Genomic DNA, 22,004 nt, shown 5'->3' with positions numbered 1-22,004 from the left:
AGCTGAGATCTGAGGATCTCCAAGTTCTTTTGTAAACACTCATTAACTGCCTGGGAAGAACCAAGAGCCCTGGTTAACAGCTGGGAGGGAACTGAGGCACGTTAGGGAGAAAGGCTTGACCTGAGCTCACCCCATGGACTCCACCCTGGGGCCTCCATCCTTCCTGTCTAGCTCCTTTCCTCAGTAATTCCTATAAGGGGGAGAAAGATGTGGGTGAAACACTGCTGCCCTCTCCCCTTCTAGGAAGAGGCCATACTTTCTCCCTGCCCTCGAATCTGTCCCTGACTACCTCCTGCCCCACAGAGTCCCTTCACCCCATGACATTTTCCCTGCTCTGCTGCTGCTGGTGCTGGAGATGCATGCAATTCTCCTTGCAAAATACTCTCATTCCAGCCCTCTGCAGCCCTCCCATCCACCTTTCCCTGGCCCACCAAACCCAAACCCCAGTGCCTCCTTTTGAGGTACTTGGGAAAATCACCTATCCTAAACTGGGCCTGTAACCTTGAAGCTGATCTAATTGTGCTAAGAGGTCCCTCTGTCCCTTGTATTTATCCCAAATGGTAGCTGGGAAAATACTTTCTTTACTGAATTCATTCTGGTAAAGTTTCAGGATTAAGGGCTGGGCAGCGGCACTGGTTGACCCCTATGTGTTCTGAATCTCGTCCTTCTGCTGACAATTGCCATTTCTGGTGATAGGTGTAACCCAAAGCCCCCCAGCTCCACCTGCTCATACTCTCATCTGTATGTGCATGTCTGCCCACTTTAGCACACTCCCAGGTACACACACCCTAGCCAGGATATGAAACTACCAGTTTCCAACTGCTATGGATGTCTCATCGCCCTTTTACTTGTGGGGAAATCGCCCTCCCCTCCCCTGGGTGGCGTCCTAGGTACTTAGGAATAGTGGGGAGGGATGGGGAGATTGTGCTATGTCTCTGAGGGGCGGGATAGGAGTGAGCACCTGTCCAAAATGCATACCTCCATCCCCAAATTCTCAATGGCTAAGTGGCTTAACAGGAGTGGTAAGGAAGGAAATCTTAACCCCCATCTTCAACATCAAAGCCCAAATCATCTGCTAGGGGCAGGAAGGAAGAAATGTCCTTTTTTTTTTTTTTTTATTTTTTTTTTCAACGTTTATTTATTTTTGGGACAGAGAGAGACAGAGCATGAACGGGCGAGGGGCAGAGAGAGAGGGAGACAGAATCGGAAACAGGCTCCAGGCTCTGAGCCATCAGCCCAGAGCCCGACGCGGGGCTCGAACCCACGGACCGGACCGCGAGATCGTGACCTGGCTGAAGTCGGACACTTAACCGACTGCGCCACCGAGGCGCCCCAGAAATGTCCTTTTCCTCTTGTCAAATATTATCCTATCTTCAGCTAAAGTCATCCATGTGCTGTGTATTTGAGACTGAGGACTGTTCCGGTCTCCAGCCCATGACTGAGACACCCTGCTTTCTCCCAGTGAGTTCCTTCTCCCCCCATCAGTCAGCTCTGCACCCGCTGACCCAGCCAGGGCTGGTGGAAGAGGGCGGGGAGAGCTTACTGTTTGGCGAGTGGCCTTTAGGACCCAACGGAAACCCGTGCCTCTTGCAGCAGCCTAACCCAGAAGCAGGGGGGAATCCTGAATCGAGCTGAGAGGGCTTCCCCGGTTCTCCTGGGAACCCCATCGCCCCCCTGCCAGCACACACCTGAGCAGGTAGGACCGCGCACGCCCCTTCCCAATTCCCCCTCGGCCGCCTTCCGCCGGGCTTTTCCGCTGCTGATCTGGTCGTTTCCCTCTCGCCAGTTCAGGCTTTCCCCATCCCTCCTCCCCCACTGATCACTGTGGTCCGGGGAGGTGGGAGCCTGGGAACAGTGGGGTGTCTGAGAGCTCGGAGCCCCCCCGCACCCTGCAGCGCCCTTCCCGCGCTCCCTCCCAGGCATTCCCCGATCTCAGGCTAAGAATGGAAAGTGGGGGGAAGGTCTGCCCAGGCCCCACGCCCTTGCACCCTCCTTTGCAGTATTGCCTAATCCCCCTTCCCCCACCTCACCTCGACAGGAGAATTTACAGTGCTGGGGTGATAGTGGAGGGAGCAGGAGAGGAACCAGAGCCTTCCAGGGGGATTTGCCTCTCGCTTCCTCCTGGCCTCCCCGCCCCAAGAGCTTGGGACTTTGGTTTGCCCCAACTCCCTACTCACCTTGTAGGGGAACTAATACCCCTTTCCAGATCTCACACTTTGGTGGCTAAAGGCTTTGCTGGAGGGTAGTGGAGGTTGTGAGCAGTTTTCGGTGACCTGTTCCTCTAGGGAAAGTTCTTTCATTCTTTCAGCTTAGAGCCCCCATCACTGCCAATACCTCAGCACCTATTGCAAAGAATCCCCCCCCCCCAACTACGTGTGTGTGTGTGTGTGTGTGTGTGTGTGTGTGTGTGTGTGTGTGAAGACCATGTGATTTTAAATCTACAAGCTTTGGGTAAAGGTGGCTGCATGCATTGAAGGGGAGAGATCCCAGAATGTGGCCCAGGCCAGAACAGGCTCAGCCCAGATGGCTGGGGAAGGGGGTGTGGACCAGATCTGGGAGGCCACCCAGCCATGCCAGCTCCCTGGGCTCCTTGGCTTTCAGAGCCTCAGGCTCCTGGTGTTACCCCAAAGCTTCTGCCCTCCTGCAGGCTCTCTGGGAAAGGGTTGAATGGCACCTACTGTTTACAGTGGCTTATTTTTCCCTCCAGCTGGGGGCTGACAAAGCCTGCTCTCTGAAGATCTAGGGCATCTCATTCTGGTTTAGTGGGTTTGCAGGAGGGGTGTATGACCTGTCAGAGTAACGTTGTGAATGTGTGTATATCGCCTCTGAGCAGAGCCGACTGGGGAGGAGAGTGATAGGAAAGACTGGTCACACTTTGGGGGAACCCCTCTAGCTCTCTGTGGTAGAGTGGGCAGCATGTCCCCTGTCCCCAACTGTGAACTCTCTCTAGGTGTGGGGTGTGCTTTGCAGTCTCCATGACTCCTTGGATCCCCAACAGGTTGGTTTTGTAGGAAAGGGTGGATAATGGCGTGACTTCAGACTTAGTTCTGCTCTTGACCCAGGAAGCATAGTAGAGATTCTGAGTGTGAACAGGTTTGTGCATTTGTACTGAAGCCTCAGTTTTCTTTCCTTCTTTCTTTCTCTCTTTCTCTGTTTCTTTCTTTCTTTCTTTCTTTCTTTCTTTCTTTCTTTCTTTCTTTCTTTCTTTCTTTCTTTCTTCCTTCCTTCCTTCCTTCCTTTCTTTTTTTCTTTCTTTGACAAAGAAGGGAATTTATTTCAGTGAGGCTAATACAAGGAAGACAGCAGACTAATGTCTCAGACTATCTCCCTCAGTTTCTTCATTTGTAAAAATGGCTATTGGTAGCAAGCCCCGCTTGCCTGATAGGGACACCTCCATAAAGGCCCCATAAGACAATGTATTCTAAAACCCAGTGCAAATGGTAGTTTCCGCTGGGGTGGGAGTGGGGGTTCTAAGATGGGGTTCTGTTCCTAAATCTAGGTCAGTCTCTCTGCTTTGGCTTTCCCTCGCCCCAATCCTTGCCCATCTGGGGGATGGTGGAATCAGGCAGGCTATTGCCCTAGGGGCTGCAGAATTACCCTAATGCCGGTGGTGGCTGTTGCCAGAGAGCCTGTGGTCAGAGAGGACAGATCTCTCTACTAGGCTTTTCTTCCTCTGGGGCTCCACATCTTCTCCCCTGAGCCCCGTCTCCACCTTCCTTCTGCCATGCCTGCTCAGCGTCCTTGTCCCCGTCTCTCCCCTGCCCAGTGGCCTCCTTGTCCGGCTCACTGGACAGGGGCCCTAATCGGATTGGACAGCTGAGATATGTGTGGCGGCTGAGAGCAGGCGGGAGGGAAGCCAGTGGGAGGATGGTATGAGGGCTGCCCCTGGCACTGTCCAGGCCTCCCAGGCACCACCTTGGTCCTGCGGACTCCCGGCTTGGCTTGGTCCTGGGGAAGGGGTGCCAGAGGAGGCTAGGAATGAAGATTAGGGGAGGGGGGAATCCACCCAGGACCCCAGGACCTCTTTGATCTTTAGTGGCCTAAATGACACTATCTCTGACCGTGACCTGGAGGAGAGGACAGCAGGTGAGGGCCAGGCTGGCTCTGCCCCCTCCCCCATTCTCATGGCCCTGTTTTCTTCTCTTCTTGTTTGGAAGTGTGTGCACTTTCCCCATCCAGCCCCTTTGGCCAGTTCCCCCTTATGGGTCACATCTGGGAGCTGCTGGGGGCACCATGTGTCTGCCTCACTCTGGGCTGTTTCCTCCCCTCCAAGGTATTTCTCTCATTCACTCTCTGGGCTGGGCGCCAGGACTCCTGGGTTTCCCGCCTGCCTCCTGGTGCAGGGCTGTCCTTCAGGCCTCCAGAGAGTCACTAAGCTGGTTTCCTTCCTCCTGTGTGGGGAGGGCCTTCTCCCTGGGCTGGGAGGTGTCAAGAATCCCAGGTGGGATAGGGGTGGGGGCACCACAGCCCCTGGCACTGTGTACCCCAACTCCTCCCTCCCAACCTCTGACTCAGCTTGGGGGCAACACATGCCCTGCCTGGAAGGCATGGCCTGTTCTCGCCTCCAGGCTTTCATCTTTATATGTGGGCAGCCCAGATCTTCTGCTATTCTTTCAAGCTTTTTTTCTCATGGTATCTGGGGGTGGCCATCGAAACCCCTATGTCTGTACCCACACATTTTGGGGAGCAGAGGATTAGCATAATTAAGGCTGGGGCACTATTTTGTCTTCTCTCCAGCTGGGCCAGGATGAAGGAAACCAGCACAAACTTCCCCATGCCAATTCCCTCTGCCCTCAAAAGACCAGTCAGTGGAGCCAGGCCCTGCCCTCTCGGTGCCCACAATGTGGTTGGCACTGATTTGTCAGAAATTGGGAAGGTTTCCCTCTAGACTGCTTGCCTCCGCTCTCCTCCTCTCAGAGGGCAGGGACAACTCTAGGATGGCAGGCACTTATGGGCAGGCCTCTCCCCTAGGGAAGGGGTGTGGGATGCCCCTGAGATGGCCAGGTTGGCACTCTCCCCAGGCTGGAGTCCTGGACTTGGTTTGGAGCTGGGAGTTTGTGGGGGAGAGCAGGACACGGGCCTCCCTGCCCCCCTCATTTCCTGCTCTTTGGGCAGCTGTGGGCGAGAAAGGCTGCAGGGACTATTTTTAGTCGGTCTGTCCCCTGGCAGGAGGGACGTGCAGAAAAGCACGGGGCAGCAGAGGGGCTGGCCAAGGTGAGGGTAAGCAGGCAGGCGGAGGAGTGAGGAAGAGCCAGAGGGGCAGCAGACAGGGCAGAGAGGCACGCATTGGGCTGGGGCAGGGTCTGGCAGAGAGGGTCCTGACCCAGGTAGATGGGCTGGGCTGGGATGAGGAATACTGGGCACCCCTTGGCGGGTTCTCTGTCCTGCTAGACTTAGAACCCTGAAAAGGCATTAAAGACCACTTAGACAATCCCTCCCCCTTGTGGAGGAGCAAACAGGCCTGGGGTGGGGGCAGGATATTCCTTGCACTAGGACATTCAAGCAGTCATCTGGCTGCACTGGGACCCCTTGCACCCATCTTCTCTCTTCAGGGTCCCTCACCACACCTGGTTGTGTCTCCCTCCCCTGCTGCAGCAAGGAGGACCTGGTTGTTTCCTTCTCTGCTTGTTTATGCACCGTCTCCCGTAAACCCCAGCTTGGTTTGTTTAGAAGTCTCCACTATGTGGAGAGAGCCTGTGTCCAGGCTGGAAGGAGGTCAGGGTTGGGGTTTGTTTAGGTGGCCTGTGGCCACTGGTGTGAATCGAGGTGCTGGGCATCTGCCAACAGGCTCACAGGCTGGCGAGTCTGGGCCTAGAGACACCTCAGGGAAGGGGCATCCAGTCTCACTCCACCTTAGAGACCCAGAGAAGGCCCGGATTTGCCCGCAGTCCTGAGATGAGCTAAGGACAGACCAAGGACGGGAGTTTTGCAGGCTCTCCAGAGCCCCCATCTGGCCCCACGGAGGTCATCCTGGTTGTTTGCCAGTGCCCCCAAGAAAGGAGGGGCACAGGCAGAAGAGTGGGTAGATTACCAGAGGCTTCCAGCCACAAGTCAGAAGTGAGCCCTCCCCCAAGGCCTGGGGGCAGAGCACCTGGTTGAGCTTTGGGAGGAGAAAGTTCAGGAGAGAGTTGCGGTCCCTCAGGACTCAGTCTCCGGTCTCAGTCTCACCCCCAGGGCCACCATGTTGCACAAAGACTGTGAATGGTGCCCCCTGGAGTTGTTCAGGGCCCTGCCTATGGAGTCAAACGTGGTGCTTCTGTCCCCCACCTTCTTTCTTTCAATCAGCCTCAGATCCAGCTGGAAGGTGTTCCAGGTGGGCTTGAATCTAACATTTCCTCCCCCACTCTGCCTCCTGCCACTCTGTCTCTTATTCCTCTGTTGCCTACCCCCTCCCCACCAAGCCTGGCACAGTGGGCCACAAATTGTGGTGCAGGCACCCCTCCCCCCTCTCCATTCAGTCTCTATGTCTCTGGGGGCTGATTTATCCTGCCCCCCGCCCCCACTCCTGCCCGCCTTCAGGCCTGCTGCAGTGTGTGAGAAATCAGTAGTGCAAATGGATTGAGGTTGTTCAGCCAGTCCATTCCCCTTGGGCCACCCCCCACCCCCCAATCCTCCTGGGACTTGGAGAGTTACCCAGTCCCCTTCTGGCTCCACATACACAGTGATATACACACCTAGTGGCTGTAGCTAGAGCGCTGAGCACAGGAATTACTCTTTCTGTCCATCGCTGCCTCTGTCCCTCTCATTCTCTCTCTTTCTCTCATATACTGGGCTGGCCTTAGCATGACAAATACCCTTGACCATTTATTTTCTAGCTTGGGTGGAGTGGGGGTGGAGGGCCTTAGAGAGCAGTAGGCTGCCAGCCAGAGGTGGGGGGAAGCAGGTGGGTAAGGGAGACGGGGGGGGGGGGGGGGGGGAGGACTAGCTGGGGAGGGATTGGGTGACAGCCCACCCCATCAGCCTCTGGTAACCCAATCCCTACACCCCACCCTCCTGATTCCCCTCCTGTTCAACAGCTTCAGCAGCTGCTGGCAGAAGCAGGGCTGGCAGAAGTGTGTGTGACTGCATGTGTGTGTGTGTTGGGGGTGGAGAGGGGCTGTGGGGGCAGGAGGTGCTGCCAGGACATGTTAAAGGAGCCGCACAGCCTGGGTACGACTTGGGTGGCAGGAGGAGGTGGGGCTGGTGGGAGAGTGGGTGGTGAATGATGGCAGGGGGCAGGCTGCAAGGGGGCAGGGCAGCCTAGGGGTCTCACAGAACTTGTCTGCACTAGAACAGGGCCTGGCAAGCTGGGGGTGGGCAGTGATGAGGGGACAGGGGCCGGTACAGCTGTGGCTAGCCCTAGGATGCCTGTTCTTCGCCAGGGGGCGCATGTAACCATGGAGGACACAGCCTGCCCCTGTCCCCAATCCCTGGGCTGTGCCTGCTGGGCATCACAGTCTTGGTGACTAAGTCACTTCTGTCCTGGGGCTGGCAAGGTGCCAGGCTCAGCTCTTCTCGGTAGGTGAGTCACTGCCCTGGCATCTCCCCCGGATGCAGCTGAGTCACCGGGCTGTGCCTGCTGGGCAGGTGGGCACCATGCTTGGGGTGGGGTTGGGGGACCATGTATGTAGCCTCCGGTGTCTTCTCTGATCTCTCTCTGGCATGTCCTGGCCCTATCCACCACCTTGCAGCTCTGGTGTTTGTCCCATGTGCTCTATTGAGGGAGTAAAGAAGGAAGCAGCGTGGTGCTGAGTGGAAATGTTTGATTCGGAGTGAAGTGGGGGGGGGCGGTTGAGAAGGGGCCTGTGGGTCAGAATCTTAGCTCTGCCGCTGGCAAGCTGTATGACCTTGAGCAAGACAATTTCCTTTTCGTACCTCAGTCTCCTCATCTGCACAATGGAAACAGGAGCCGTGCCCCAGATTACCCTTCAGTTCGAATCAGAGGGAGTGGGGAAGTAAGCGTGCTTGTGGGAGGAGCTCCCCCAGGGATGAGGGGGGCGGAGGGCAGCCAGGGAGGGGAAGAGGAGTCAGGGGCTGGGCTGGTTCCAGCAGACATTTCCCACACGGTCTGCATCCAGGTAGTCTCTTCTCACTCACTACCAGTGTGGTGCTATTCTTGAATAGGAGCTCCCCACCGGCTGTGAGAGGGAGGCCTTGTTTTGCTGGAATTGTGGGCCCCCCCAGGGGGGGGGGTGTCTCAGGGCTATTTTGTATCTCCTTTGAGTGCTGCAGGCTCTCTAGGGTTTCCCTTTGGAGAGAGATCCCTGTCTTGGGAAAACAGTGGCTCAGACTTCTTCCCCAGCCCATTGCCTTCTGTATACAGGACGGGAAGGTCAGGCCCCAAGAAGGAGTGTCTTTCCTAAAGAGTGAGGAGCCCCCTGGCCTGTGGCTTTTCTCAGTCTGATAGTCTCCTGCTGCCTCCTGCACTTTTCTCCCCTCCTGTGTAGGGTCCCTGCAGGGTGGGGATGGGGACCCTGCTGGGGGCCCGGCACAGCTGGAGTTCAGCTGCTGCAGCTTGAAGACTCCTGGCCTCCCACCTGGGGACCTCTCCTGTTTCCTGGAGTCAAGCCTGGGTAGGGCTAGAGCCTGGACAGGCAGTATTGGGTGCCCTGGACAGGGGGAAAGTGCCCCAAAGGCCTGTGGGCTGTGTGCTTGTACATCTGGGGCCAGTCTTCTGTGCATGAGTGTCTGGCCCCCTGTGGGGAGTGGGTGTGTGGGTGCATGAATTTCTTCCTCCATCTGCACATGGGCCTACTGCCGTGTCTGTTCAGGAGTGTGCCCCACACTGCCTCATGACCTTGTGCATGCACGAATGCCTGTCTTATATGTGCATGTTCTGTTTGACTCAAGGATGTGGATACATGTGTGCTCTGAATATGCATGTGGGTGTGCATATATGGGGGTCCTGCATGTGCGTTTACACATCTGAATCTCAGTGTGCACGAGTGTACCTGACCCTGTGTGCTGGCATGTATATGTGAAGGCCTTTCTTCGTGGGAGGCAGTGTACCCGTGTTTATGCACACTTGCATTTTTGTGTCCATAGCTTTAGCTAGAAGGGATACTGGCAAAATCTAGGGCAGGAAGAGCCTGTGTGGGCTAGGGGTGGCTGGCGCTGAGCCCCCTCCCAAGCTGGTCTCACCCGGGGCAACGCCCCCTGCTGCTGGTTAGGCTCAGGCTGGAAGGCCTGGGCGGTGGGGGGGGGCGAAGGGGTTAAGCGTCGGCGTCCACATCTGGGAGCCATTGGCGCATTCCTGCCCGCTGAGCGCATGTTTGCGGATGGATCTGGACGGGACAGGACGGGAGGGGCTGGGCGGGCGTTTCGCACCGGTGGACGGAAATCCAGACGAGAGCGCGAGAGCGAGAGACAGCCGGGCCTGGAGGGCGGGAAGGGGCCTGGGGAAGCGCTGCCCCAGCGCCCTGTCCCTGAGCCGGACCTCAGAGCAGATCATCCCACCGACCAGGCTTGTCCTACTTTACCAAGGCTGGGGGGCTAAAGCTGGAGGGAACAATCAGATACTCCGATTCTCCACCCAGCTGTGCAGCCGGTGTGATGGTGGACAGAACCCTGTGTCCACTCCCGACCTCCTGTTCCTCGTCTGTAAAGCGGGGGCCGTCGGGCCGGTGGCTTTGAGAGCTTTGCCAGCCGGGTCAGGCTGAGAGTCTTCCTCACTGGGGTGGAGGCCTGGGAGTGTGACACTTCCCCTTCCACTGGGAAGTCCTGTGGGGGCACTTGTGGCCACTTCTCTGACAGGGGAGGGGGGTGGTGTTGTTCCTTAATGATTTTGCTTCCCCCCAGTAGGCTGCTACAGGTGGGGACGTGATCCTTCCAAACGGAGCCGCAGGCTCGAAGGGGGCCTGTGGCTGTGCTGGGAACTGGGGTCTCTGCAGATGGAGAGTGATTCAGATCTTGCCCCGCTAGAGCAAGAACGAGAGCTCTTCTGGCTCCTCCAGACTGGGCCAGGAGAGAGAAGCTGGAGTCTGAGAGTCCTCTAGCACTGAGGGGTGCTCCTGGGCGCCCCCTGGTTGGTTCTTGGAAGATCCAAAGGCCACTGCCCTTCTGGGGGAAGGGTACTTGGCAAGGAGATGCTGAGGGGTTAGGTTGGGCTCTAGTTCCTCAGACCTGCTCGAACTGGAGAGGTGTTTGGGGGAAGAGGAGAGGAGTTATTACTCGAGGGAGGTATACCTACTCTTGCACTTCCTTTTTTTTTTTTTTTTTTTTTTCAGATGGGAAAATTAAGATTCAGAGAAAGGAAGCGACTTATTCAAGGTCGCACAGCTCTGAGTTCCAATTGATCCCCAGAGAAGGATTATAACTATAGGAGTTAGGGGCTTAATATCTAGGGCCAGAGTCACTATATTCACTTCTATATTATGCTCTCTTCCTCGGTTTAGGTGTTGGGCGTGTGTGTGATCTGTGCCTCTGCGAGTGTGGGTATGTGTGATTGGGGGCAAGGGAGTGTGATACCACACACTACTGTCCTTTCTCGACAGAGTCCTCTTTCCATTCTTTCCGCAGAATTCCTCCTGCCCTCTCAGAATCTCTCCTTTTGGGGCAGAGGGAGGGAATTCTCCCAGATTCCCACGGTCCAGCCTTTAGCTAGGCGCGTCTCCTTTAAGACTCGCCCTTCTCCGGGTCTGTTAAGGAGGGGCGGGGGGCGTGATCCCACAGGCCCGCCCCTGGCTGGTGATAGGTCGGTGGGCGGGCAGAGGCGGGTCTGGGTGGGGGAGAGGGCCGCCCCTCCTGCTCCGTACCCTCCGCCCCCCTAGTCTGGGGCTCCGGGTAAAGTTTCAGCCTCCGCACGTGACTCGCCATGGCCGCTGCCTTCGCCCCGCGCCCCTGAGCCGCGGCCCCCCAGACTGCTCCTCTCCTGGGATCCCGTACCCCTGACGCTTAACAGCACCGAGGCGCAGGGTCAGGGCAGACGCCGAGCCCGCGGGCGCTCTGGACGGATTGCTTCCTCCCGCTGCGAGGTAACCTCTGCCCCGGGGATTTTGGAGAGCCCCCAGCTCCCGCGGGCACCGGGGCCCCTTGGCCTGTCCCTGATAGGAGCTGCAGGCGGGGACCTGGTGCTGGGCGGGTTCGGACGGGAACCCGGGGTTTCCTGGGCTTCCTACCCCGCCGCCGCCGTGCCCAGGGTGGGGGAGTCCAATCTGTGCGTCTGTCTGCGCCCGAGTGTTCGCGCGCAGCCGTGAGGCATCTGGGGCGGTCTGCCGCGCGTGTCCCCGGCGCCCGAGCTGTGGCAGAACCGCCGCTGGGAACTCCTACTCCCTCTTGCTTTCCTCTTCAAAAACAAACAAAACAAAAAGACTTTCAAACCTGTTTGGGGAGAGATCGGATGCCCAACGGACTAGCCCCCTCCTTTTCCTCCTGTTATCTGAGCTGCCCTGTGGTTTGGGGAGAATCAGCCCGGAGGCCCACCCCCACCGGAGCAGGCGGCTGGGGGGCGGGGCCCGCTCAGCTGGTGTCCCCCGTGGAGTGAGGGGAGCCGATCGAATTGGGTAAGGGAGTCAGTGCAGTACCAGGAGGGAGGTCTCTGGATCTAGTGCTACCATGGGGTTATGGAAGCTTTTTGGGGTAAGGGGAGGACGGAATGGACTGGTTGTCTTTGCTCTGCAGAGGGTGTCTGGGACCTGGTGCCACCCACGAGGAGGAGAAGCTGCTAGCCAGATGTGGATGTGGAGGGGAGGGGGTGCTGGAAAATCAGCTTGGCTATGCCCCTTCTCCTCTCTGGGCACTGCCCTATTGTCAAGTTGCTCAGTGGGAAGGGCGGCAGGCCACCAGTGTGCTAGGCTGGGGATGGGGACCGACTCCTATGGAAATCAGACAAGAAAAGCCCCACAGCCTTGAAGATATTTCTCTGCCTCTGTCCATCCTGTCTTGGATAGGATGCCCATGTGCTGGCATGGGGTACCCTCAGCATTCAGCTGGTGCCAGCTCCTTCTACCAGATTGCTTTCTGCCTGTGGGCTGTGTGCACATGTGTGTGTGTGTATATGTTCTTAGAGGGACTATTCCTGAGAACACTCCCCCACTTCCCCACCCCCTTCTGCTAACTCCCCCTCACTTTTGCTCCTGACCACCATCCCTCCTCCAGTTTCCTGGGTGGGAGATTCAGGGATGTCTCTTGTCCCTTTCCCTGGCTGCAGTGGTCATAGGGCAGGGTTGTTCTAGGGAAGTGGTTCAGTAAAGGCACCAGGTCTTGCTACAAAGTGGGCTTGAGCGCCAAGCACTCCTTCAGGGCCTTGTGCTTGATGGGGAGGCTGGGTTGGGGAAGACCCAGATTGGAGCGGGGGTGGCTTGACACCTTGGGGCTTCCCCCTGTTGGGGGTGGAGATGAGTCTGGGGGAAGAACAAGAGAAAGAGTATTTGGAGCTGGAGGAAAGGGGGGGTCTGGGGGTTTCTGACTATGAAGGGTGTTAGTGTACTGGGAGGGGCTGGGACATCAGTTCTGTCTGGGAGTCTGGGCTATGTTGGTCCTGAGACCGAGCAGTCACTAGGGTCAGACTGGGGTAGGCCCTTGGGAGCTGAGGATCTTAGATTTGGACTTTGAGGGTATGAGTGAATGTGCATGAAATGGTCCATGCAGGAGTTTCCCCACCAGACTGGTGAGGGCAGTGCAGATGAGGTAGCAGTTCTGAAAAGACCCTGGGTTTGGAATGGCTTAATCCTGGCCACCTCCTCCTATCACCTCTCAATCTCCATCCTTAATTTGACCCTAAATGCCCCTGCTACCATTCTGGGACACTTCTCTGGTCCACCTCCTACTCCCAGCCATGTGGCAGCCTGGCAGGAAGCTAGCTGTGGGCAGCCCCATCCTGATCACCCCTGTGCCTCCCCCGCTGGGCACAGTCACCCACATGTGCCATGACGCGGTTCCTGCCACTCTGTCTAGTGTGGGGTAGAGGACATTGTCTGAGTGGCACTTCAAGTCTGTTTTGGGGGCATTGACCCAGACCTCGGTTGATTGGCTCCTCCTCCCTAAATCCTTTGGTCTTAGAAGCTGGCTCTGCCCTCTAGGACCTTTCCCCTCAACCCACTTCTTGCTCAGACTTCTAGGTTCTTTAGTGGGGTAGTCCTCAGAACTGTGTGACGTGAGGGTGCGGCCTGCTCCAAAATATAAACCTCAGTGCCTGGTTCCCTGCGCTTTGGGCAGCATAGGCTGGGCAGGGCAGGGCCTGACCTGGGCTGAGCTGAGGGATGGGTGTGTTTGGGCCTTTCTGGAGGTCTGTTTAGGAGTAGTGTCTGGGATCTATGGTGATGGGCATCTAGGGAAGGTAATCCTATCCCTGTGACGAATGAACATGGTAATCTCCACTTGCCCAGTGCCCCACGCCCCTTTCTGGTGGCAGTGGTTTTGGGAGTGTGGGAAGCTGGCAGGGTCCCTGGCAAGATGACCAGGGTTGTCTTGACTTACTGGGTTTTGGGAAAGGCGTGTGGCAACTGATACCTCAGCTCCCAGGGCTTTGGCCGCACATCCTCTCTGATCCCTGCTGTCTTTCTTCCCTCCATTCCCCTCTCCACCCTCTGGCTGCTGTGTAGAGCCCACACGGTTTGTAGGGGATGGAGGGTGGGGGCGAGGGCCTGGATCTCCGTGTGTGTCCAGGGAGTGTTCTGGGGATTGGCAGGATTGGCTGAGAGTGTCTGGGTGTCCCTGCAGGGTGGGTGGTGTGCAGGGACCAGGCCCAGAGTGTGAGAATGTGTCAGCGTCGGTGTGTCTGTCCCCCGTCTGGCTTGGGTGTGGGTGTCTCTTGCTTGTCTGGATCTTGCCTCCCGCTCCAGTCCCCGCCTCCCCCCTCCCCCCCCCCCCACCAGTTGGGACCGCCTGCTTTCTCTCCCTCTCTCTCCGCAACTGGAGCCTCCCTTGCCTGTTCCTGGAATTTGGAGAGGAGGAGGAGGAAGAGGCAGGCAGACAGACCTCCCACACTGTAGCCCGCCTGCCTGGCATCATGGGGAAATGAAATAGGTGCTATGGAACTAAGCTTTCCCTGCCTTCTCTAGACCCTCCAACACACATCACAGAGTCTAGGGAGCCACGTTTACAGAAGGGCCTTGGGCTGCCCCCTACCTGCCTGGCAGTGATACCTCCTTCTTCTACCCAGCATCCTGCCTGCTTGGCCCCTGCCGGGACCTCTAGGCACCACTGTCAGCCCCGGGAGCGGATGGGGGATTAGACTGCTGCCAGCCTGGCCAGCACCTGTTGCCAACCCCCAGCGCTGTAACTGGAGCCGGCCATGGAAGGGGGCTACAAAATGACAGGTGGAATTTCTGCAACCAGGCAACCCCCCCCCCCCCACTGGATATGCCTTTGCCTTCCGGCCGGAATAAGGAAAGCCTACCCCCCCACACCCCCTCTGCAAGTGTCAACCTGATCTCAAGGATGATGTCCCAATCCTGCCTGTGGGGGCAGGGCCTGGGAGATGGGCAAAGGAATGAGTTTATTGCTGTTTGCCCAGGGACCCCCCCCCCCCATCCCCTTCATAGGCTGCAGAGCTGAGCTGCCCTTGTTTAAGTTAACTGAGCTCTGTTGCTCAGGGAGGGCTGGGGGGCATGGGGGTTGTGGATGGGGGTGGTTCTCTGTTAATGTTTTAATTGCATAAAAACTGGGAGCTCAGCTCCCGACCAGTGGGGAGTCTGGGTCTGGCTGGCCGCCCGGTTTGGGCTAAATATAGTCTGGGACATCTGCAGAGAAGGGGAGGGGGGTGGAGGGAGGTTCCTTTCCCCCCACCTTCCACCAAGGTGCCCTCGTCTGGGCGGGCACCTTGGAGCAGGGAGGGGGATTCCTGAGCACAAAAGGCTGGGGAGAGGCGGTGGGGGCTGGGTACAGTTGGGATCTCGCCTGTCTGGCGGCCAGTAGCTGCCTGAGATGAACCCAGAGGCTCAGGACAGGCTGGAGTGGGGTGTGCGGGCTGTATCCAATGGCTCTGCTCCCCTCCCCCCAGAGCTGCCTGAGGTCAGGCAGTCTCCGTGTGTCACTGCGCCCTGCCGGCCGCCGCCGTGTGTCACCGTGACCCACTCTCTGTGTGCCTGTGTGTACACACCTACCTAGGAGTGGCTCCCTCCCGGCTCCTCCCCCAGAGCCTCTGTCCCCTGGGTCCTACCGCAGATCCCCAGCCCTCCTTCCTTCTGCCCCTCGGCCCACGGTGAAACCTCCAGCCCAGGAATCGAGACTTGAGAAGGGGAAGCTGCGGTGGGGAGTTCTCTGATCTCTAGTCACGGCAGGAAGTGGAGGGGAGGGGGAGCAAGGGGGAGAACCGTGAGTGGCAGGCAGGAGGGAGGGCCCATCAGCCCTGCGACCAACCTCACACACTGCGATAGGGGGTGGCCACCCTCCCAGCTGGCCCCCTTCCCTCCAGCTCCAAGTGGGGGAACCTTAAGGGACAGCTGATTCTCTAGGGGCTGGTAACAATCTTTATCACCCCCCAACACTGGAAAAAAAAAGTCTTCCTGTCACGTGGCTGTCACTTCCTGTCCCACTGTGGTTCCAGGGATGTTTGTTGTTGGTTGCCATGGAGATAGCCGCCGTGGGCACTACCCCGGTTCTTGTGGGGAGGGAGCTGCCCCTCCCCCCAGGGCCACAGTTGGGAAGGGACTTGGGGGGCCTGCCTTGGGGGCTATTTCAGGCTGAGTGTGTGTGGTCTCTGATGCTCCAGATCCTCTAGGCACCCCCCCCCCCAGACTTCTGTCTGTGGGAAGGAGTCACAGCCACCTACTCAGACCCAGTGTTGGGGAGACCGTGACTGTGCCTGGCTGTGCTTGACTGGCTGACTGTGTGAGTCTGACTGATTGTGTGGTCCTGTCCCCTCCAGGCTAGGTTGTGCTGCCTCAAAGATACATCACAGAGGTTCGTGGGACCTCTGCTCCCTATCTCCTTTTACCTTTGGAACCTTCTCCCATCTTGTGTTCTCATGGAAATTGCCTTCCCCAGGGAGCTTCTGGGATGTCTTGGGGTATAAGCTGGAGTGGGAGGAGGCTCTGGGCAGGTTGTGTGTGTGTTTGGGGGTGGGGAGGTGGGGGTCTGCCTCACCCTTGCACACAGCCTGTACCAGCCTTTCTCTGAGCCTGAAGGCCCTGTGCTTTAAGGGGCAGGCCATACGACTTTGTGACCCATTCTTCCCACCCCCTTGTGGGTTTCCCTCTTCAGCCAGGGATGGAGAAGAGGAGATTCCCCCTAGTTCTAACCCCCAACTGGTAGGCGGGTGCAGAGTAGGAAGTTCCTGGGGGGTCAGTGGATGGAGGGGTATGGGGCGGGGTACAGTCTGACTCAGGCCTGGTCTGGGGTCAGAGCCAAGAGGATATCCTGAGGCAGGGGATTGGCGTTCCCGGCTTCCCTGCAGTCGAGGTCCCCAGGGAGGGGTGCTGGGAGGGGATTGGTAGGACCATGTCCTGCTGACTTTCTGCCCTAGGATTCAGAATCTGGCAATCTCAGGTTTAGGGCAGAGCTGAGGGGATAGCGGAGGGCGGGGATTGCTGTAGCCTTACACACACACACACACACACACACACACACACACACACACACAACCTTGCTGTGTGTGCTCCCATTGTGAGAACAGTGTTTCCTGCGTGGTATAGTGGGGAGACAAGTGGTGAGGGGGCAGCTGCCAAGGTGAAGGTGGGGAAAGCCCCATGCCAGGCTGGGTATAAGGACGGTGGTTTCCAAGCTGGGGGGGGGGGGTCCCCTTTGTCTGTGCCCCCTTGGTCCCCTGCCCGGACAGAGGGGCCTTTGTTTGGTCCACACACTCCTGTGGTCTGGCTGTGGCTTCGGCAGGCTCATCTCTTCCTCTTCCTGTTTTCTTCCTTCCCTGTAGGTTGCTCCCTCCTCGAGGCCTGGGCTGCCCCCTGCCCTTTCACCTACTCTCTGCTTTGAAAGAAGACCCAGTGGGTTCCAGGGGAGGGGGAGCTCAGCCACCTTGAGCTTTGGAGGTCCCAAGCATGTCTCCTAGGGGGCTCTGGGGTGCAGTCTTTGGGGATGCAGGAGTTGGAGGCACTGTCATGCCCACAGAGACCACCATTTCCTCCTCCCAGAACCTGGCCTGTCCTAGGTTTGGACTTACCCAGTTGCCCTTTCTGCTTGGTAATCAGTCACTGCTGGAGGTCAGGTGGCCCTGCGTAGCTGGGACAGAACCTAGGGCCAGGTGGGGGCACAGGTTGAGGGGACATCAGACCCACTCTTCTGGGACTGAGTGCTGCATCTTGAGGCAGTTGGGCAGTGGCAGCATACAGAGGAAGATGCTGGACTTCATCCCTCCCCTAATCCCCTCTGAGGATGTGCTAACGGCCTGCACATGTTTGGGGCAGGTTTTCAAACAAGTCCTAGCTCTAGTGAGGCAGGCCTGGGGTTGCAAGGGTCTGGTAGAGAAGAGGTGCCCTGTACCTGTCCTGACATAGTCCAGGGCCTCCTGGGGTGGTGATCTCTTTCAAAGTGGGGCTGGCCTTGCTGGCTCCCTGCAGCTGGGACTCTGGTGAGCAAAAGGTAAACAGAGGACCAGAGTGGCCAGACTGTGGACTTGGAGGAGAGGGGTGAGAGCCTTGGCCAGAGGAACCTTTGGAAAAGGGAAAGAGGGAGTAGTGATCATCACTGCACCCCAGACCCTGCCTGAAGATCTGAAGAGCTAGGAGGAGGGGAGAAGTTGTGGCTTTGTGTGTGTGTGTGTGTGTGTGTGTGTGTGTGTGTGTTCCTGGAAAGTTTATAAATAGTTCCAGCCCACTGTTCTGGTTTAAAATCTGCCCTGTCCCGCCCTGTCCTGCCCTGCCCTGCCCTGCCAGCTCCTTATCTGATAGGGGGTACAGAGGGTCCAGGTCTTTGTTTCCACCAGGGTTCATGTCCTGTGTGTTCCCCTGGGTACCCTGTCAAGTTGAGCTGAGCTTTGGGTGTCATTTGCCTATGATTCACTGACTGTCTAGAATGCTGAGGAAAACCCCCATCTCCCCTTCTTTTAAGCTGCCCGGTCTCTGTCCCTATCTCTCAGCCTCTCTGGGACTGCCTGCCTTCTGTTCCTTGGGAGCCATTGTTGCAGAGGAGCCTGGGAGCTGAGAGGAAGGAGTCAATGAGGAAGGGAGGCTGGATCAGCTGGGTTTGGGGACCCCCGGCTCCTCTTCTCTGGGGATAGGAAAGGAAATAGTCTATTTCTCTTCCCTTCCTCCCCTCCCCAAATCCAAAAGGTTTCTCTTTTTTGGTTTGTGAAATGAAAGAAGGGAATTTGGGAAAGCGCTGTGGTTTGGTGTCCACCCACACCCGAATATCCCTCACCCACATCCCTCTTCTCAGTCTGGGGGGAAGCAGACCCTGGAAAATGGGTAATTGTCTCTCCGGGGCCTGTCCACAGACACTAGCCCTGGTTGGGAAGAGGGAAGGGAGAGCAGACACATGGCCCAGGGAGGCACCGGGTGTGGTGAGAGGTGTGGGGAAAGGGGCCCTGTTGCCCAGCACCGCCTATGTGCCCAGTGCTGTGCTAGGTGCTTTCCAGACTCATATGTCTGAAACCACACATCCAGTTGTTGAGAGGGGTAGCTCACAAGTGAGTAAACAGACGCTTAGAGAGGTTAAGTGACTTGCCGAAGGTCACCCAGAGTGGCAGAGCTGAGATTTGACCCTACAAACCTCTCGTTCTTTCTACCGTCTTCATGGCTCAGCCAGCCCTTGCCTTTTCCTCTAGGGGTGTGAGTTTCCCCTGGCACTTTTTGGGAGTGAGGGAGGCTCTGGTGGGCAGGGTGCATGGCTGGTGGCTGGCACTCCAGCGCCCACCCCCTCCGACTGTGCCCAGGCGAGGCTCAGCGTATTGGAGGGATGGGCCTGTGGTTTTCTCTGCCTTGAGGGAGGGTGCCCACGGGTAGTAGAGCTGGTGGGCAGAGGGTGGAGGTTGGAGGTAGGTAGTTTGTTTTCCCTCTCTTTGGTGGTTTCAGTTCTCTGCCAGTGTCTTCTCTACCCCTGGGTCCAGGTAGCTGGGGGCCAGGTGTCTCCCCAGGGATCATGGCTCCAGAGGGAGCTTCTGAGGCAGGGCCTGTGCTCTTTGGCTCAGCCCCCATCATCCCTGCCCTCTCCCATCCCTGTTCCCTGGCCAGCCTGGCCCTCGGCTCATTTCCATGACCTTTACCCCCTCCCATGGCTCAAGGTCCTCCCCAGGGAGCTGAGTAACTCTGCACCAGAGTTTGCAGGCTGAGCAGGGTTAGGGATAGTGAGGCTCTCATGGGGTGAGGGAGGCCTTCCAGTCTCTCACTGGGGTGTGGCTTTGGAGTGCAGGGGGTTTTGAAGTTTGGTCCCATGTCTAACTCCTCACAGGCATTAAGGTGGGCATAGTCATCTCTCCTCTGGGGGCAGGGGTGGGATGCAGAAGGTCCAGACTGGACCGACTGAATCCACCCCCTATTTCCCAAAAGCTGAGTCAGAATGCCTGGGGTCTAGAGTGAATGGCTTTCTGGGCCTCAGCTTCCTGGGCCTCACCTCAGGGAGGCTGGCCCCTGTGTGGACGTAAACCCTCCTGAGTATTTGTCAGAGGGTGCACCTCAGTGTGTGTTGGGTGCTGGGCCCCCAGGGAGGCAGGTACAAAGGCCAGCCTGGCTGTGTGAGGGCCAGGGAGAATGTGCAGTTTGGGAAACTGTGGGGCTGTGGTTGTGTGTCTGTGGGGAGCTGTGTCCTGGGGCCGTGCACACAAGCCCTGAACCATGTTCATTGTGTGGTGAAGCCCAGGTGTGGAGAGATGGTATCTCCAGGTTCCCTCTCTTCACGTGCGTGCCCGCACACACACAGGCTGGGGCGTGCAAGCATGCTCTTGCCCACCCGGATGCTTTCCATAGACTTGCATGCATGAGTTTCTGCAGGGGAGAGAGAGAGAGAGAGAGAGAGAGAGAGAGAGAGTGTGTGTGTGTGTGTGTGTGTGTGTCTGACTGTCAACGCTGATGAGGCTCGGCCAACCCCTCCTTCCCTTGCCTGGCTCCCTTAGCTCAAGAGTTCCCGTTGTGTGGGGCCCCACAGGGGCGTGGGGGGCTGGGGTGGCAGCTGGCCCAATGGGTGGGGCCCCTGTTCCTCTGACGTCAGCCTTCTCAGCCTGGGAGGGAATCAACAGGGGCCTGGGGAGAGAAGGGGGTATTTCATTCAGGAGTAAGGAGAGAGGCCTTATGGTTGTCATAATTAGTACCAGTAAAAATCATGGTCATTAACAATGTCCAGATTCCACTCCTGGGGGAGCTGCCCCCTCCCTAGCAAGTACCTGTCCCCTCTCCCCCTCCCTCAGCCTGGCCCAGCTGGGCCCAAAAGTCCTGGCCTTGTCCACTGTGGCCTTGGCAGGAACTCCTCTATCCCAGGCATGGTCCTCTGCCAAACGCTGGCCATGTGCATGTCCCTTGGATTCTAGGTCTGAGCCTGGAGCTTAGAACCTGGTGTGGCCTAGGCTTGGTGGGGGAGGTAGGGGGAGGAACAGGGGTTGGAAGTGCAGGCAGTCCTTAGTTTGGGTCTTTGTGACCTTGTTTCTTTCCTTTTTCCTTTTTTCTCTTTCTCTCTTTCCTTTTCTCTTCCCTTCTTCTTTGTGTAATATTTATTTTTTATTTTTAATTAAACCCTACCCCCAATGTGGGGCTCAAACTCATGACCCTGACATTGAGAGTCACACGCTCTACTGACTGAACTGGTCAGGGGCCCCTCCTTTCTTCTTTTTAACAGGTTTATTGAGATGTAATTCATATACCGTAAAATTCACCCATTAAAGTGTATAACACAGTGGTTTTTGTATACTCACAGAGTTGTGTGCATGTCCCCACCATCAATTTTTGAAGATTTTCATCACTCTAAAAAGACCCCGTTAACTGTCAGCAGTCACCTCCCATTTCCTTCAAACCCACCCCCTAGCCCCTGGTGACTGCAGTCTGCTTTCTGTTTTTATAGATTTGTCTATTCTGGGTGTTTCATAGAAATGGAATCATCGTATGTAGCCTTTTAGAACTAGCATGACTGTTTTCATGTTGTAGTAGTATATGTCAGTACTTCATTCCTTTTTCTGGCAGAATTAAGTTTGCATGTGGATGGACACTCTGTCCATTCATCAGCTGATAGACATTTGGGTCGGTTCTACTTTTAGGCCATTGTGAGTAATACTGGTCTGAACATCTGAGCACAAGTTTTTGTGTGAACTTATGTTTTCATATCTCTTGGGGAAATACCTAGGAGTGGACTTGCTGGATCATAAGGTAACTCTGTTTAACTTTTTGAGGAACTGCCACATTGTTTTCCAAAGTGGTTGTACTGTTTTACATTCCCTCCAGCAGGTGTATGAGGGTTCCGGTTTCTCCATATCCTTGCCAGATTTATTCTTTTTGATTATGGTCATCTTGGTGGATCTGAGGTGATATCTCATTGTGGTTATTTATTTACTTATTTAAATGTTTATTTATGTTGAGAGAGAGAGAGAGAGACAGAACATGAACAGGGGAGAGGCAGAGAGAGAGGGAGATGCAGAATCCGAAGCAGGCTCCAGGTTCTGAGCTGCCAGCACAGAGCTTGACGTGAGGCTTGAACTCACAAACCGAGAGATCTTGACCTGAGCTGAGGTCTGATGCTCCACGCACCAAGCCACCCAGGTGTCTCTCATTGTGGTTTTAAAAGGCTGTTTCTTTGGGGCGCCTGGGTGGCTCAGTTAAGTGTCCTACTTCAGTTCAGATCATGATCTCATGGTTGATGAGTTCGGGTCCCGCATCAGGCTCTGTGCTAACATCTCGGAGCCTGGAGCCTGCTTCGGACTGTGTGTCCCTCTCTCTCTTTCCCCTCCCCCGCTGGCACTCTGTCTCTGTCACAAAAATGAGTAAATATTAAAAAACAAATAAATGGCTGTTTCTTTTTGTCTTTTTTTGTCTTCACATATATACAATGCCATACATATGTCATATATATGTGTATATGTATTTGTATATAAAGAAATATACCCATGTACATGTATTTATTTTAGTATATCCTATACCCCAGGTGGATTTGATTGGAAGCATCCTCTTGCGGATGCTTCTCTTTTTCCCCTTTCTCTCTTTTCCCTTGTTGCT

At 56.5% G+C, this 22,004-nt stretch overlaps 1 protein-coding gene across 2 annotated transcripts in view; it reads left to right on the top strand.

The window, feature by feature from the left end:
• Positions 1–1,571: 1,571 nt before the first annotated feature.
• Positions 1,572–22,004, top strand: part of RARA (retinoic acid receptor alpha) — a 43,757-nt gene continuing 23,324 nt past the window's right edge. Inside the window, exon 1 of one of the 2 annotated variants that reach the window (XM_047845698.1) lies at positions 1,572–1,696. The gene's annotated coding sequence lies outside the window, so the exon portion shown is untranslated. Of the gene's footprint in view, positions 1,697–9,482; positions 10,953–22,004 lie in introns of those variants that run through there. The other variant, XM_047845697.1, reaches the window with a different exon arrangement.

The sequence above is a fragment of the Prionailurus viverrinus genome, unplaced genomic scaffold, assembly GCF_022837055.1.
Source record: "Prionailurus viverrinus isolate Anna unplaced genomic scaffold, UM_Priviv_1.0 scaffold_35, whole genome shotgun sequence".
Classification (NCBI taxonomy): Eukaryota; Metazoa; Chordata; class Mammalia; order Carnivora; family Felidae; genus Prionailurus; species Prionailurus viverrinus.
The sequence above is the reverse complement of the archived record's forward strand: the minus strand, read 5'-3'. Positions and strand labels throughout refer to the sequence as shown.